Source organism: Rhinopithecus roxellana, chromosome 5 (genome assembly GCF_007565055.1).
Source record: "Rhinopithecus roxellana isolate Shanxi Qingling chromosome 5, ASM756505v1, whole genome shotgun sequence".
In the NCBI taxonomy this organism is placed as follows: domain Eukaryota; kingdom Metazoa; phylum Chordata; class Mammalia; order Primates; family Cercopithecidae; genus Rhinopithecus; species Rhinopithecus roxellana.
This window is the reverse complement of record NC_044553.1, coordinates 144,884,592-144,904,028: the sequence shown is the minus strand read 5'-3', so window position 1 is coordinate 144,904,028 and position 19,437 is coordinate 144,884,592. Positions and strand designations below refer to the sequence as shown.

General features: G+C 35.1%; 1 pseudogene across 1 annotated transcript; it reads left to right on the top strand.

Annotated features, from left to right (window-relative positions):
- Window positions 1–18,587: 18,587 nt before the first annotated feature.
- On the top strand, window positions 18,588–19,229 carry LOC104668563 (annotated as a pseudogene). The gene has a single exon (XR_748838.2). The product of XR_748838.2 is annotated as a thymosin beta-4 pseudogene (transcript).
- Window positions 19,230–19,437: the final 208 nt, after the last annotated feature.

The following is a 19,437-nucleotide window of genomic DNA, read 5'->3' as shown; positions in this document are numbered from 1 at the left end:
ATATACAATATATTATTAACTATTCTTTTTGTGCTAGACATTATTTCTCTAGATGTATTCATCCTACACAACTGTAACTATGTACACTTTAACCTATTCATTCCCTGACTTCTCACTATTGGTAACCACCATTCTATACCCTGTTTCTATATATTTAACTATTTTTTTTAGATTTCATATTTGAGAGAGATTGTACAGCATTTTTTTTTTCTGTGTCTGGCTCATTTCACTTAACATAATGTCCTCTGTGTTCATCCATATTGTCACAGGTAGTAGAATTTCTCTTTTTAAGGCTGAATAATATCTCATTATGTGTCTATGTATGTGTGTGTATGTATGTAATCACCATAATTCGTTTGTACATTCATCACACCATAGACACATAGATTGTTTTTATGTATTGACTATTAGAAATGATGCTGCAAGGGACTTGGGAGTACATATATCCCTTTAAAGTGCAGATTTTATTTTCCTTGAGTTATACCCAAAAGACAGACTGCTTGATCTTGCAATAGTTTTATTATTAATTTTTTGAGAAACCTCCATACTGTTTTTCATAATGGTTGCACCTATTTACGTTTCCATCAGCTGTTTACAAGGACTTTCTTTTCTCCACATCCTCATCAATACTCTAATCACTTGTCTTTATGATAAGTCATCCTAATATGTGTGAGGTGGTACCTCATTGTGGATTTTATTTTCAAGCTATGCAAATTAATCAATGCGATACACAACACTAACAGAATGAAAGGTAGAAACCACATGTTCATTTTAATACATACAGAAACAGTACTGGACAAATTAACATGCTTTTTTGATTAAAGACTCTCAACAATGTATGTATATAAGGAAATTCCCTCAACATAATAAAGGCCACTTATGAAAGATCACAACTAACAGTATAATCAATGGGGAAGAAACTGAAAGCTTTTCCACTAAGACCGGGTACTAGACAAGGATGTCTACTCTTGCCCATTCTAGTCAACATAGTTCCTAAGTACTAACAAGTGCAAGCAGACAATAACATAAAAGCACTTAAATCAGGAAAATGTAAAATTATTTCTATTTGCAGATGATATGATCCTGTATGCAGAACATCCTAAAGACTTTATACACACAATAAAACTGTGCTAGAACTAGTAAACAAATTCATTACAGCTGTAGAATATTAAATCAATGTACAAAAATAAGTTGACTTACTTTACAACAATAATTATCTATTTGGAAAAGAAATCAAGAAAACAATCTCATTTACAAGATCATTAAGAAGAATAAGTTATTTAGGAATAAAATTAACCAGGAAAGCTCTACACACTGGAAATTTTAAAATATTGATGAAATTGAAGAAGACACAAATAAATGGAAGCAAATAAATTAGAAGCATCTTCTAATTCATGGATTAGAAGAATTTGTATCATTCAAATGTCCATATTACCCAAAGTAGATTTAATTCAATTTCTATGAAAATTCAAATGACATTCTTCACACAAATAGAAAAAAAAATCTAAAATATATATAGAAGCACAAAAGAACCCCAGTAGCCAAAGCAATCTTGAGAAAGAAAACAAAGTTGGAAGTGTCACACTTCCTTATTTCAAATTACGTTACAAAGCTGTAATAATCAAAACAGGATGGTGCTAGAATAAAAATAGAAACATAGACTAATGGAACAGAATATAGAGCCCAGAAATAATTTCAAATAAATGCAGTCAACTAATTTTAGACAAGGGCACCAAAAATAAACAATGGAAAAACTATAGTCTCTTTAATAAGCTGTTTGGAAAAAGTGAATATCCACATGTAAAAAAAAAATGGAACTGGACCATTGTCATATATAAAACACTAAAAAATCAACTGAAAACAGATTAAAGACCTAAATGTAAGACCTTATCTCATGAAGCTGTTAGAAGTAAACATAGGCAAATAGCTTCTGAACATTGACCTTGGCAAGGATTTTTTTAATATCACACCAAAAGATCAAGCAACATAAGCAAAAATTAAGAAGTGGAACTTCATCAAACTAAAACATTTCCACACAACAAAATAAATTAATAAAATTAAAAGACAGCCTACAGATTGAGAGAAATTATTTATGAACCATATATCTGTGAAGTAGTTAAAATTAAAATAATCTGCCTGCTGCTGTCACCACTGCCAGTACACACAGACATCTTTTAGGGGCCTGGCGATTGACCCTTTCTGCCCAACCCTGCTGGCATACACTTGCATGCCTTTTGGGGGCCTAAGGGTGGGCCAGTCCCAATCACTGCCACTGCTGGTGCAAACTGCCCAGGAGTCTAAGTTCATCCTGTCTGGAGCCACCAGTGTAAAATTCACCCGGTGAATTCACTTCCAGACTGAAAGTGAAGAGACTGAAAATATATTCCACACAAAAGGGAACCGATAGTGTAATTATGTCAGAAAAAGAATAGACTTTAAGTCAAAAAATAATAACAAAGACAAAAAGAAGGTCATTATATAATGATAAAGGGGGCACCCACCACCAAGCCCGGCTAATTTTTTTGTATTTTTACCAGAGACGGGGTTTCACCGTATTAGCCAAGATGGTCTCCATCTCCTGACCTCATGATCCACCCGCCTTGGCCTCCCAAAGTGCTGGGATTACAGGCGTGACCACCGCACCCGGCCACGCCAGGCTAATTTTAAGCTTTTTGTAGAGGCAAGGTCAATTCAACAAAAGGATATAACAATGTGAATATATATGAAGCCAACATTAAGGCACCCACTTATATAAAGGAAATATTATTAGTGATAAAGACTGAGGTAGACCCCTAAACTGTAAAGTTGAGGACCTCAACACTCCACTTTCAGCATCATCTAGATAGAAAATCAGCAAAGAAACATAAAATGTCCTGCAATGTAAACCAAATAGACCTAAAAGATATTTACAAAATATTTTATCTGACAGCTGCAGGATACACATTCTCTTGAGCACATGGAACATTTCTCCAGGCTAGACCACAAGTTAGGCCACAGAAACAAGTCTCAACAAATTTTTTAAAAATCAGAATCACATGAAATATTTTTTAAAACACAGTGGAATAAAACTGGAAACCTTAACAAGAGGGATATTGGAACTCTAAAAATATATGGAAATTAAGCAACATACTTCTAAACAACCAAGGTTCAACCAAGAAATTAAGAACAAGATGAAAAAATTATTTAAAGAAATGAAAATGGGACCACAACATACCAAAACCTATGGACTATAGCAAAAACAGTGCCAAGAGATGAGTTTGTATCAATAAAGGTCTACAGCAAAAAAGTAGAAAGATTTTACATGTAGAAAAATCTGAAGAATCCATCAAAATATCTTAGAACTGATAATAGATTAAGAAAGGTTTCAGGATACAAAATCAACATATAAAAATTGATAGCATTTCTGTACACCAGTAACAAATGTATGTGACTATTTTTTGCCAGTTAAAGAATAAAATAGAAAAAAATCCCTTAATTGTTATAGAACCACAAAAGACCTTGGAGGGCAATAAATGTAGGAGGCATCACACTGCCAGACTTCAAAATATATTATAACTCTATAGTAACCCAAATGTTATAGCATTGGTATAGAGACAGACACATAGATTCATGAGCAGTATAGAAAACCTGGAAATAAATGCAGATATTTACAGTCAACTGGTTTTTTTTGACAAAGGCACCAAGAACATCTACTGGGGGAAGGACTCCCTCTTCAATAAATGGTTCTAGAAAAGCTGAATATCCGTTTACAGTGGAATGACATTAGACTTTGATCTCTCATCATATAAAAAATCAACTCAATATAAATTAGACTTAAACATAAGACCCAAAACTATAAAATAACTAGAAGAAAACATAGTGGAAACACTTCAGAACATTAATCTTGGCAAAGATTTTATGGCTAAGACTTCAAAAGCACAGATAACCAAAAAATATATAGATGTGTGACTATATTAAACTTGAAAGTTTCTGCACAGCAAAGGAAGGAAACAATAACGTGAACAGACAACCTGTAGATTTTCAGGAAACAATTGCTAATTACTTACTGGACAAGGGACTAATATTAATGTATACAAGGAACTCCAACAACACAACAGAAGAGATACCCAAATAATCCTATTAAACACTGAAAAAGGAATCTGAGTAGATATATCTCAAAGATGACATACAAAAAAACAGGTATTTGAAAAGCATGTAAAACACCAAGGGAATGTATATCAAAATCAAAATGAGATCATCTCCCTCCAGGTAGAATGGCTTTTATCAAAAAGACAAAAAGTAACAAATGCTGCTGAAGATGCGGAAAAAAGGTAACTCTTATGCATTGTTGGTGGGAATGTAAATTAGTACAAATTTTGGAAAACAGCATAGTGGTTTCTCAAAACAGCAAAAAAAAAAAAAAGAAAAAATTGAACTATAATACAATCTGGCAACTCCACTGCTGGATATATATTCAAAGAAAAGAAAAATCAGTATGCCAAAGAGATATCTGCACCCCCATGTGTACTGCAGCACTATTCACAATAGCCAAGATAAGGAACCAACCTGAGTGTCCAAAGGCTGGAAAGGTTGGGTGGGTGGGTTGTGCGGAGAATACAGAAACATTGACTTTGGCTACAAACATAGAGGTGGATAGAAAGAATAGGTCCTAGTGTTCAACAGCACAGTAAGGTGATTAACAATACTTTATTGCGTATCTCAAAATAACTAGATGAGAAGATTTATAATGCTCCCTACAGGAAGAACTAAGTGTTTGAGGTAATGGAAATTCTAAATACTCTGGTTTAATCATTGCATATTGTATTCATGTATTGAAATATCACGTGTAGCCCATAAATATTTACATTTATTATTTATCAATTAAAAAGAAAAAAAATCCAAAGTATATAAGGTTCTCACATAACTCAATAGTTGAAAAAAAAAAAAAAAGAATAAATAACCCAATTTTAAAAATGGGCAAAGTAATTGAGTAGCGATTTATCTAAAAAAAAAAAAAGACATAAAAACATCGTTAATTGTACTGGCTTCAACTTTGTAATAAAGCTGAGTTATTTATCAGGATGGTTTAGCACCAGTTTTACCTGAAAATAAGCATGGAAACTAATATGCCTTGATAAAGAACCATTTTATACTCTGTGCCATACTTCCCTTCCTTCAAATACAGTTTAACAACTAGAACCCTGTTTAAATTATCAGACCTCAGGCCCTGTCTATAAACATCGTCTTGTTTATTCATTCAACACATGTCTATTGATTATCTCCTCTGTGCAGGTAGGTGCTTGTTTTTGTGAATACAAAATCGAATGTATAGTAATCAGCTCCTTCCGGGTACTTGACCAGGAAGTCTACTTGGTCAATTTGTCTTAAGACTCCTATGTTCTTATCTGTATATATGGGTCAAAGTGAATGTCCTAAATTACGGTTTTGACCACATTATATTCTGAAAATAAGCCTGTAATGTTTACCCATCTCCAATAAAGAAATATGCTTTTAAATCAATATTCTAAACCCTCTTCTATCTCTTCCTTGTCTTGCTGTATGATTCTGTTTTTGCAAACAGAACACTCCATTCTAACTGTTACTTAGTATCAGTAACTACAGTAACTATTGTTTTGGAGTTTTCTTCTTAAACTCTCAAAATAGTTCCACATTTAATTCTGATAAGAAAAAGTCTGACTCATTCATTTACATAACAAATATTTATTGTATATCTACTAAGTGCTAGATTGTCAGATTGTCAGATAATGGGTACCCATTGGTGCCCAAGAAAATAGGCACAATCCGCAATGTCACAGAATGTATTGTGAAAGACAGTTATTGTTAACTCATTACAACTGTCATACATGTTACAAAGGTAAAATGCATGAAAATAGTTTTTAAAAACTAAAAAAATCGAGTAACAGAATTTATTTTCATGAGAAATTGACATTCAAACTGAAATCCAATGAGTAAAATTTGCGTGGGGACGTGGAATATAGCTGTGCAAGCACAGAGAGAAATCTGTGAATTTTCCCAAATGGGAAATTAACTAAGGGAACTGACAATTTTCAATACAATATTGTTTCTTTTTTGAATAGACTACTTTTTAGACTAGTTTTTTTTTCTTTTTTATTATACTTTAAGTTCTAGGGTACATGTGCACAACGTGTAGGTTTGTTACATATGTATACATGTGCCATGTTGGTGTGCTGCACCCATTAACTTGTCATTTACGTTAGGTATATCACCTAATGCTATCCCTCCCCCCTTCCCCCCACCCCATGACAGGCCCCAGTGTGTGATGTTCCCCTTCCTGTGTCCAAGTGTTCTCATTGTTCAATTCCCACCTATGAGTGAGAACATGTGGTGTTTGGTTTTCTGTTCTTGCGATAGTTTGCTGAGAATGGTGGTTTCCAGCTTCATCCATGTCCCTACAAATGGCATGAACTCGTCATTTTTTTATGGCTGCATAATATTCCATGGTGTATATGTGCCACGTTTTCTCAATCCAGTCTGTTATTGATGGACATTTGGTTTGGTTCCAAGTTTTTGCTATTGTGAATACTGCCGCAGTAAACATACATGTGCATGTGTCTTTATAGCAGCATGATTTATAATCTTTGGGTATATACCCAGTAATGGGAAGGCTGGGTCAAATGTTATTTCTAGTTCTAGATCCTTGAGGAATCGCCACACTGTCTTCCACAATGGTTGAACTAGGTTACAGTCCCCCCAACAGTGTAAAAGTGTTCCTATTTCTCCACATCCTCTCCAGCACCTGTTGTTTCCTGATTTTTTAATGATTGCCATTCTAACTGGTGTGAGATGGTATCTCATTGTGGTTTTGATTTGCATTTATCTGATGGCAAGTGATGATGAGCATTTTTTCATGTGGCTGTTGGCTGCATAAATGTCTTCTTTTGAGAAATGTCTGTTCATATCCTTTGCCCACTTTTTGATGGGGTTGTTTTTTCTTGTATATTTGTTTGAGTTCTTTGTAGGTTCTAGATATTAGCTCTTCGTCAGATGAGTAGATTGCAACAATTTTCTCCCATTCTGTAGGTTGCCTTTTCACTCTGATGGTAGTTTCTTTTGCTGTGCAGAAGCTCTTTAATTAGATCTCATTTGTCAAGTTTGGCTTTTGTTGCCATTGCTTTTGGTGTTTTAGACATGAAGTCCTTGCCCATGCCTATGTCCTGAATGGTATTGCCTAGGTTTTCTTTTAGGGTTTTTATGGTTTTAGGTCTAACATTTAAGTCTCTAATCCACCTCGAATTAATTTTTGTATAAGGTGTCAGGAAGGGATCCAGTTTCAGCTTTCTACTTCTGGCTAGCCAGTTTTCCCAGCACCATTTATTAAATAGAGAATCACGTCCCCATTTCTTGTTTTTGTCAGGTTTGTCAAGGATCAGATGGTTGTAGATGTGTGGTATTATTTCTGAGGACTCTGTTCTGTTCCATTGGCCTATATCTCTGTATTGGTACCAACAGCATGCTGTTTTGGTTACTGTAGCCTTGTAGTATAGTTTGAAGTTAGGTAGCATGATGCCTCCAGCTTTGTTCTTTTGGCTTAGGACTGCCTTGGCAATGCGGGCTCTTTTTTGGTTCCATATGAACTTTAAAGTAGTTTTTTCCAATTCTGTGAAGAAAATCATTGGTAGCTTAATGGAGATGGCATTGAATCTATAAATCACCTTGGGCAGTATGGCCATTTCACAATATTGATTCTTCCTATCCATGAGCATGGAATGTTCTTCCATTTGTTTGTGCCCTCTTTTATTTCACTGAGCAGTGGTTTGTAGTTCTCCTTGAAGAGGTCCTTCACATCCCTTGTAAGCTGGATTCCTAGGTATTTTATTCTCTTTGAAGCAATTGTGAACGGGAGTTCACTCATGATTTGGCTCTCTGTGTGTTATTGGTGTATAAGAATGCTAGTGACTTTTGCACATTGATTTTGTATCCTGAGACTTTGCTAAAGTTGCTTATCAACTTAAGGAGATTTTGGGCTGAGATGATGGGGTCTTCTAAATATACAATCATGTAATCTGCAAACAGGGACAATTTGACTTCCTCTTTTCCTAATTGAATGTCCTTTATTTCTTTCTCTTGCCTGATTGCCCTGGCCAGAACTTCCAACACTATGTTGAATAGGAGTGGTGAGAGAGGGCATTCCTGTCTTTTGCCAGTTTTCAAGGGTAATGCTTCCAGTTTTTGCTCATTCAGTATGATATTGGCTGTGGGTTTGTCATAAATAGCTCTTATTATTTTGAGATACATTCCATCAATACCGAATTTATTCAGAGTTTTTAGCATGAAGGGCTCTTGAATTTTGTAAAAGGCCTTTTCTGCATCTATTGAGATAATCATGTGGTTTTTGTCTTTGGTTCTGTTTATATGCTGGATTACATTTATCGATTTGCATATGTTGAACCAGCCTTGCATCCCAGGGATGAAGCCCACTTGATCATGGTGGATAAGCTTTTTGATGTGCTGCTGGATTTGGTTTGCCAGTATTTTATTGAGGATTTTTGCATCGATGTTCTTTAGGGTTATTGGTCTAAAATTCTCTTTTTTTTTTTTTTTTTTTTTTTTTTTTGAGACGGAGTCTCGCTCTGTCGCCCAGGCTGGAGTGCAGTGGCCGGATCTCAGCTCACTGCAAGCTCCGCCTCCCAGGTTTATGCCATTCTCCTGCCTCAGCCTCCCGAGTAGCTGGGACTACAGGCGCCCGCCACCTCGCCCGGCTAGTTTTTTGTATATTTTTAGTAGAGATGGGGTTTCACCATGTTAGCCAGGATGGTCTCGATCTCCTGACCTCGTGATCCGCCCGTCTCAGCCTCCCAAAGTGCTGGGATTACAGGCTTGAGCCACCGCGCCCGGCCAAATTCTCTTTTTTTGTTGTGTCTCTGCCAGGCTTTGGTATCAGGATGATGTCGGCCTCATAAAATTAGTTAGGTTGGATTCCTTCTTTTTCTATTGATTGGAATAATTTCAGAAGGAATGGTACCAGCTCCTCCTTGTACCTCTGGTAGAATTTGGCTGTGAATCCGTCTGGTCCTGGCCTTGTTTTGGTTGGTAGGGTATTAATCATTGCCTCAATTTCAGAGCCTGTTATTGATCTACTCAGGGACTCAACTTCTTCCTGGTTTAGTCTTGGGAGAGTGTATGTGTCCAGGAATTTATCCATTTCTTCTAGGTTTTCTAGTTTATTTGCCTAGAGGTGTTTATAGTATTCTCTGTTGGTAGTTTGTATTTCTCTGGGGTCGGTGGTAATATCCCCTTTATATTTTTTTATTGCATCTATTTGATTCTTCTCTCTTTTCTTCTTTATTAGTCTTGCTAGTGGTCTATCAATTTTGTTGATCTTTTCAAAAAACCAATTCCTGGATTCATTGATATTTTGAAGTGGTTTTTGTGTCTCTGTCTCCCTGTCTCCCTCAGTTCTGCTCTGATCTTAGTTATTTCTTGCCTTTTGCTAGCTTTTGAATGTGTTTGCTCTTGCTTCTCTATTTCTTTTAATTGTGATATCAGGGTGTCAATTTTATATCTTTCCTGCTTTCTCTTGTGAGCATTTAGTGCTATAAATTTCCCTCTACACACTGCTTTAAATGTGTCCCAGAGATTCTGATATGTTGTATCTGTGTTCTCTTTGGTTTCAAAGAACATCTTTATTTCCTTAGAGACTTCCAAAGAGACTTTGATATTTAGGATAGTTAGCTCTTCTTGTTGAATTGATTCCTTTACCATATGTAATGGCCTTCTTTGTCTCTTTTGATCTTCGTTGGTTTAAAGTCTGTTTTATCAGAAACTAGGATTGCAACCCCTGCCTTTGTTTGTTTTCCATTTGCTTGGTAGATCTTCCTCCATCCCTTTACTTTGAGCCTATATGCATCTCTGCACATGAGATGGGTCTCCTGGACACAGCAAATTGATGGTTCTTGCCTCTTTATCCAATTTGCCAGTCTGTGTCTTTTAATTGGAGGATTTAGCCCATTTACATTTAAGGTTAATGTTGTTATTGGTGAACTTGATCCTGTCATTGTGATATTAGCTGGTTATTTTGCTCGTTAGTTGGTGCAGTTTCTTCCTAGCTTCGATGGTCTTAACATTTTGGCATGTTTTTGCAATGGCTTGTACCGGTTGTTCCTTTCCATGTTCAGTGCTTCCTTCAGGAGCTCTTGTAGGGCAGGCCTGGTGGTGACAAAATCTCTCAGCATTTGCTTGTCTGTAAAGGATTTTATTTCTCCTTCACTTATGAAACTTACACTGGCAGGATTTGCTATCCTCAAATCTCAATGGTTTAACACAAGAAATATGTCTTTTTCCCTCAGGTAAAATATACCACTTCAGGACATTCATCTAGGCAAAGATTTTATGTAAAATTTAAAACACAAAATATACTTATTTTATTGGAGAACTGTGAATGTAGTGGTTAAGGAGAAACCAGAAGGAGCCACTGAAACCAATATTCGTGTTGATGTGTTCCTGTGATTACCACAGCAGAAGGACAGCAGAGCACACCTGGCATTTGGTTACTTCAGGCTCCCCACTGGAAGTGATATATCTGCTTATATTTGCTAAAGCATGTTATAAATCCGTGCCTAACGTCAAAGGGGCAGAGACTTACAAGCTTATTCCGTGTCTAGAAGAAGGAGGAGGTTTGTGAATGCTCCTAATGACTATGAAAATAAACATTAGTATACTCTCTTCACAGAAAATAGAATATATTTATTAAGCAGCCACATTTAATTACACTGACACTAAATTAATAATGTGTGCTGGGGCCTGTTTGTGGGCATAGAACTGTATAATCCTACATGAAAAATGAATGTGTACATCAAATATAAATGTGTGCGTGTGTGTGTGTGTGTGTGTAATGATGGACTATGGCTTGTTTTTTTCCCCCTTGTTGGATGAAGAAGAAAAGTTGAATGTGTGTTATTCATTAATATATTCTAATTCTAATTCTATTGGGCAATCTATTATTGGCAGTAGTTTTCGGCTGGCAGAAATGATCTACTAACACACACTAGGCATTTACTACCTTTGTCTCCAAGACGAACATCACTGTCTTGTGATATGGCTCAACTGAGGTTTATTTTACTACTTTTAGACAAGGCAGTGGGGGTGATCCTCATAATAATCAAAATAAAACTGCACTTAATGAAGGCATTACTACCCCATTAATCTGTGAAACTTCTTACTGAATCTATCCCTTAAGCAATAGGATGTGAAGTTTGATGACCTATCCAAGCCAATCCTCTTACTCAAAACCTCGTGGTGGCAATAAAAAAAAAAAAAAAAAAATGCCATCAGGTAGTTTACCTCACTTACTTCTTATAACAAAACTGTGAAGGCATTATTAACAGTAATGAGTAAAAACCAAATTTCAATACACCCCGTCTGACTACAAAAACATTTTAACCGTTACATCAATTTGATTTTTTTTGGTTTGAATAAAAGTTGATCATTAACTAAATAAATCAAATTATTATTATCAGATTCTAACCTAAGAGGTATTACCCATTCCCCTAAACCCTTTCAGGTTGCTTAAAACCCTTTCAGTTTGTGAAAAACTGAAAGAAACTCATTAGTAGATAATAGATTCTGGCTCAGTTGACATGTAGTTTATCATTTCAATGTGTGTGTGTGTGTGTGTGTGTGTGTATGTGTGGATGTACATGTCTGTTTCAATTTTCATGTCTCATGATTTAATATGCAGTCACATTAGTAACTGTGCTAGAGACACTAACCTGTGAAGAGCCAAAACTTAAAAAAAAAAGATTTTTCTGAAAAAGACATCACAAAAGTATCACCATAGAAGATGAAATACAAATGAAAGCATTCTTCCTTTTTTATTTGAAAATAGTCAATACAGAATAAAATTACATCAGAATTGAAAATGATTTAGCATCATTTCTAATTCCACCCCTCCTATGTCAGAGAAGGAAAAAATAAGTCTCATTGGAAGAACCAAATTTGACAGAGAAGACTGACTTCCCCAGTGATGCACAGTCGCCTTGTGTAAGAATAGCTTGATAATGTTTCCACCTAGAAGTAAAGAGCCCCAGCGAGTAACAGGAGGTCACATACATCTGTGTATAGAAAATCATGGGAGTTTAAGTGTTTCTTGGTCTAGCTAAAGCTGTGAGCTGATGAACGAATACAAGCCTTCAGGCTTCTGAGACCACATACCCCAGCTTTCTTATTACTTCAAAAGAAAAATTAATTTTATCTTTCGTGAATAACAAATATATACTTCCGCCCAAGTACATTTAGAGTTACTGAGCACAAAGTGTTTCATCAACTCAAACATACTTGTAATTAATTAGAAAAAGCTCAAACCACCTATGACTAAATAAAATTATGGACTTGCAGTAGTTTTCTGACCCGTATCTATCAAAATGTCGAAAGGATATTAGTAGACAGCAGGCATGCAACTTGGAAATAATAGGCCAACCATTAATCTCTTACTCTGCTTGATTCTGCTTCGGGCAAATGGGACACAAACCATATATAAGCCCAGAATAAGAAACATTGATTTACAATGTTTTTGTAAATTCAAAACCACGAGGTTTTGAATAAGAGGATTGGCTTGGATAGGCCGTCAAACTTCACATCCTATTGCTTAAGGGATAGATTCAGTAAGAAGTTTCACAGATTAATGGGGTAGTAATGCCTTCATTAAGTGGAGTTTTATTTTGATTATTATGAGGATCACCCCCACTGCCTTGTCTAAAAGTAGTAAAATAAACCTCAGTTGAGCCGTATCACAAGACAGTGATGTTCGTCTTGGAGACAAAGGTAGTAAATGTATTTGACTTCTGTTTGATTCCTTGGGGGGAGCTCTTTCTGTTTCTTCTCGAAACACACTGTGGTCAGCTTCTCAATCATCTGGTACTCAGTGACTCTGTTTACCTCAGGATCCTATAGTGGCAAAACTATAGACATTGAAATCAGTATTCTTAAAATCACATTCCAGCTTTCAATCCAGCTCTTGAGAGTAAAAAAATGTCTAAGACCCACTTTTTTCATAAATTAAATGAAGGGAATAGTCAGTATCTATCTCCCAAAGTGTCCATGAGAACTAAATATGATATATGTAAAGAATAGAAGCAGTAGTCAATACCTGAAGGTATGTCATTATTTATTATTGATAAATCCTTATTTAAGGCTCATGTTACATGAAACTGTGACATACCCAGAAGTGAAGAAAAACCAAACAAAACTTTGCTTACTGAGACATGTCTAGAAGAAAAGGGAAAATAGGAATGTAATTTAAAAAGTAAAGAAGTGTCTCACTCAGTGGACAGAGTATGCCTTAGAGTCTATTGTGAGAACCACAATTTTGCTAAAGGCGACACCTCCTAGCTACAAACGCCAGAGTCCCTGCCGGTGAGCAAATCAAAGCAGAAAACTCTCCCTTTCGTGGGTGCTGAATCTGCTAGTAATTCCTTAGGTAGTAGCTCTATTTTATTAAATGTAGAAATAAAGTTAAATGATGCAGAATCATAGATTACTTCCTTTGGATGTGGATCAGCTTTGAGGATTTAAATTCCATATATATATATATATATATATATATATATATATATATATATGTATATATGTATATACACATATATTCCAGATTAACATGCTGAAGTCTTTATATTCCCCTCAACTGGCTTTTCGAATTGTTTTGAGAACGCTTTTGGATGTGTCAGAAGGCAAAGAAAGCATGCATTTAGGAATTCTTAGGAAGCGAAGTCACAGTTTCTGTACCCCAGGTTTCTTATAAAAACGTTCCTTTTTAAATAATTGGCATGCTCCCTCTTTGACTACACATACTCGGACAGAAACTATATTATAATGTAGTCTTTGGCATTTGCATTTTATTATTCAATAAATTCTTACTTATTCATAGGTATATGTATGTATATATGCGTGAGTATAATATATATCTATGCAATTCAGAATTTAAACATTAGACATTCCTGTATGAAACTAATGCAATTCTTATTCTATAAGTAAATGCCATTGAGTCAATAAAAATCTGTTAATGGTAAATATAAAAAAGGGAAACATTTCAAACTGAGTGGAAAAAATACTTAAATTTAAAAGGGTAGCTGTATAGCAGGAAAACTAATCCAAGGAATTGGAGTCATACACAAGTAACATTCAAGGCAAGCAAAAAAATAGCCTTTCGAAAATAAAATAGCAGAAGCAAATATCTGCTATATATTATGTTTTACATATTTTATATTCACTTCATGGTACGTCAGACAGCTAGACATGATCTCCCTTTTACAGAGGGAGAAAAGAAGGCTCAGGTACTTTGAATATTACACAATTAGATTGCTAGAATAAATATTCATTATTAGAGTACAGATATTTCTATAGTGAAGTTAATGATTTTCATTTGAATGTTTGTTTTCTACCTACACCTAGAGGTCTCAATCCTCTTTGATTCAACATGTTAAAAATTTAACTTCATTGAAGTATAACTTAAGTAACATAAATTGCGTCCATTTAACCTGTACGATTACATAACTTTTGAAAGGTGTACATGCTTGTAAAACAACTATTGCCATTAACATAGAGATTTTCCTCACATCTGAAAGATTTTTCATGCTCGTTTGCAATCCATCACCCTCTTCATTATCAGAGAAAACCCACTGATAAGCTGTCTGATATTATATATTGGTGTGAATTTTATAAAATTTTATAAAAATGGAATGAGACTGTATTCTATTTGGTATGGTTTCTTTCACTCAACATAGTGATATTGAGACACATCCATGCTGTTGCATGTGTTACTAGTTTGACCTTTTTTGCCGTACAATAATATTACATTGTATAAATATGCTCTATGCTGTTTATCCAGTCAACTTTTAGAAAGTTGGATTGTTTCTCATGTTTGGTTATTGTAAATTATGCTGCTATGCACATTCATGAAAATCTTTGTGTAATCATATGTTTTTGTTTTTCTTTAGTGAAAAGAAAAATACCTAGGAGTTGAATGGACTGTTCTTAAATTGATATATGTTTAACTTTTGGAGAAACTTCCAAAGAGTTTTCAAAATTCATCGCATCATTTTATACTCCCTCCAGAAACATATGAGAGTTTCCATTCCTACACATTCAGGCTAGTCCTTGGTGTTATCAGTTTTTAAATTATTAGCCACTCAGTACTCACAGAGGACTATCTCATTGTGGTTTTAATTTGCATACCCTAATAACTAATGATGTTGAGAATCTTTTTATTTGCTTATCCATAATTCATATATCTTCTTTGTGAAATGCCAAATCAGTATTTTACACATTTTTTGAAATTGAATTGATTGTCTTTTCATTTGTCAGTGTTCTTTATATATTTTGGATAAACCCTTTTGTTAATGCAGTGTATTTTCTCCAAGTCTGTCTTTTAAGAGTGTATGTTTTCTCTTGTTTCTTTACAACAGCAAAATATTTTAACTTTGAAAATATCAGTGATTACTTTTTATAATTAATTTGATGTATCATATCTAGGAAACTTCTCTAACATGTTTTTCTCTAGAAGTTCAGTTAAGTTTGCTTAGATTTTTATCTATTTTAGATAGATTATCTATTTTCTATCTATTTTAAAATAGTTTTTTTATCTATTTTATGTCCACTTTTTGTGTGTGAGGCGATGGACTTCCTCCTCCTTCTCCTTTCTTCTCCTTTCTTCTCCTCCTTTTCCTCCTCCTTCCCCTTCTGTTTCTTTTTTTTCTAAAATACAGATTAGTTGCTTCAGAACTATTTGTTAAAAAGGCTTTCCATTCTCCACTGGGTTGCCTTGACACTTTTGTCAAAGCTTGATTGACCATATAGGCTTGAATTTATTTCTGGATTCTTTATCTTTATGCTTATGACACATTATTTTGATTATTGAAGCTTTATAATTAATCTTTGAAATAAGATTAATACATCTTCCAAGCGTGTACTTCATTTTAAAAACTACCTTCACCTAGTCTCTATTCTTTGCATTTACTCATATTTTGGTATCAACTTACAAATTTAATCCCAACATACTATTAGGATATGATTGAGGTTTTGGTGACTTACAGATGAATTTAAATAAAATTGATATCTTAATACTGAATTTTTAGACATACACATATGTACACATTTCTAGTGGTATTACATTTTCTAAGCAACATTTTGAAGTTTTCAGAGTATGAGAGCCTTTCAGGATTATACAGCACTTGGTAAATTCTTATTACTAAGAATCTTGTGTTTTCTTATGCCTTTATAATTGAAATTTTCTTTTAAATATATTGTTTAATTGTTTGCTGCTTGTATATTGAAGTTTTAACTATAGTGCAGTGCAGCCAACTGTGACCTGCCTTCAGGATAAAGCTGAACAAATGAGAAACTCGTTCTTTCCAAATTGTAACAACCTTCTGAAGGTAGCCTACTTTTGTTCACTCACTTTTTTTGTAAGCTTATCTAAGCGAAAAAAAAAAGAAAATGTGCTTTTAGTAGTTTACTCCACTATGCCAGTACAGAACTTTTGCAATGATAGCTTTTTATAATTAGCAAATAGAAAATATTTTTAAAGTATTTGGGAAAAAATAACATTTAATTTAGTTACAGAAAATGAATTTCACAAATAATACTGTTACCTATTCACTTAAAAAACAAACACATTTTGTCATACCTTAGTGATTAAATAAAAGACATATAAAAAAAAGTAAGTATACAAATTAGTTGAAAGATTCTACTTCTGCCTAGGATGTATATGCTTGAAAGACCACTGTTTCCCCCTTAACAATTAGGAAAGACCAGATAATATAACGTTTCTTAATTGTTTCAGAGAGGTGAGCTAACGGAGCTATTGCTTATCCTGAAATGTAAAGCAAGGTAGGTGTCTCCTAGGAGAGCAAGGCCAGAAGTTCTGACTCACTGTGGCAGAGCACAGAAAGAGGACCCCCTGTATGATCTGGAAAAAGAATTTAGGTGAGATATGTAATGTGTTGCTAATGTCCAAATGTGGGCTATCATGAAAGTATAGAACTGCCGACCTGAAAGCCACCCATAGGCTCTTTTCCATGAATCCCCACTGAGTACCCACAAAAAAAAAAAAAAAAAAAAAAAAAAAAAAAAAAAAGTAGGGAATGGGGCCAGAGACTGGAGAAAGCCTCCTTCAGTGGTAAATGCTTAGAGAAGGGGAGGAGCTGCTGCTGCAGGAAAGACACGTGTCCCAGCCGGCCCTCCTCCTGAAGTCTTCTAGGAAACAAAAACTTCAAAGTGCTTGTGAAAGTTTCATTGTGGCTCACAGAGGGGTAAAAGGAGAAATTCTCCATCCCCGGATGGGGTAGAGGGCTGCAGAGAATCATCCCAGATCCGGAAATTTGAGTGATCTCCTGTTTCGGGGAGAAAGGCAGAAATCAGTCTACTACACAAGTCTCATCAAAGATATGAGGCAGTTTGACAACCATAGGGAAGAAAAAAGTCTCACCCTAGAAACCCAGGAGCTCAGGGCATGCCTAAGACAGAAGCTGGACCAGAATTTCAGACTTTCTGCTCCTAGCACCAGGCTAATGAGCTTGTCGTCACACATAACCTATTGCTGCAAAGGGTCAAGAGCAAAAGGAGCAGGTATGCAGCGAAGACCTAAAGCCACAGGTGGTGGATTACTGCCTCCTCACCCCTCATCACCTCTAAATGTAAAATTACAATGGGGAAATTGGAATCCAGGAGTGCGATGAAGACAACTGCATTAGTTACCTACTGCTGCAAAACAAATCATCCCAAAACTTAGCGGCTTTAAACAATATACATTTATTATCACACAGATTCTGTGAATCAGAAATTCAAGAGTTACTTGACTTTGAACTTTCAGCTTAGGGTCTCATAAAATTATAATCAAATGCATTTTGTGCCTGCAGTCTCCTAAACTTTTGACTGGTGCTGTAATTTACTCCTTTTTCAGGATATATCAAATATTGTTAAAAACCAAATATATTTCCATATTCTGTCAACAAAAAAATGGAAATTTAAATGAAGCAGTGCTATTTACAGTGAAACCCTTAGACATGAATTGAACAATATAAGTCCGAGATCCGAATACTGAAAAGTTTAACGTTGTTAAACAAAACAAAACAAAACAAACCGAGAAAACCTAAATCCAAGGAGAGAGATATCATGTGAATGATTTGAAAGACCCAGTATTGTTGAGATATCCATTTTCCACAAACTAGCCTATACATTCAACACAATCTCAATAAAAAAAAAAAAAAAAAAAAAAAAAAAAAAAAAAAAAAAAAAAAAAAAAAACAAGCTGAACTTTTAAAGATAGGCTGGCTGAGTCTGAGTCTTGTGTGGTAAAATAAAGGAAACAGAAGAGTCAAAACAATTTCGACAAGAAGAACAAAGTTGGAGGACTCGTACTAGCTGAGTCCAAGACTTAACTATAAAGGCACAGTAATCCAGAGAGTATAGTCTTGTCAAAAAGATACATACCTAGATTAATAGAGACCCGATAAAGACTACAGACACACATATATATGGCCAATTTATTGTGGACAAAGGTGCAAGGCAATTTTAAGGTGAAATAATGTTTTCTAAAACTGATTCTAGAACAATTGAATGTCCAAATAAAAATAAATGATCTGAACTCGGTGGTGGCCACTGTGCAGATCAGACTTCGCTTGTTTTCGTGCGCCTGGCTCCGCTTTTCCTCCGCGACCATGTCTGACAAACCCGATAGGGCTGAGATCGAGAAATTCGATAAGTCGAAACTGCAGAAGACAGAGACACAAGAGAAAAATGCACTGCCTTCCAAAGAAACGATTGAAAAGGAAAAGCAAGCAGGCGAATCGTAATGAGGCGTGCGCTGCCAGTATGCACCGTACATTCCACAAGCATTGCCTTCTTATTTTACTTCTTTTAGCTGTTTAACTTTGTAAGATGCAAAGAGGTTGGATCAAGTTTAAATGACTGTGCTGCCCCTTTCACATCAAAGAACTACTGACAACGAAGGCCGCGCCTGCCTCTCCCATCTGTCTATCTGGCTGGCAGGGAAGGAAAGAACTTGCATGTTGGTGAAGGAAGAAGTGGGGTGGAAGAAGTGGGGGTGGGACGACAGTGAAATCTAGAGTAAAACCAAGCTGGCCCAAGGTGTCCTGCAGGCTGTAATGCAGTTTAATCAGAGTGCCATTTTTTTTGTTGTTGTTGTTCAAATGATTTTAATTATCGGAATGCACAATTTTTTTAATGTGCAAATAAGAAGTTTAAAAATTTAAAAATAAATAAATAAATAAATAATCTTAAACCCATATTTCCTACCTCAAAGACCTAATTTTAAGCCCTAAAGTATAAAATTACTGGAGTCAACCACTGAATAAAAATCTTTTTGATCTTAGAGAAGACTTAGACACAATAGCCAAAGCATAGACTACAAATAAAAAACTTTATAAATTTGATTTTATCAAAATTTAAAACCTTTATTCAATT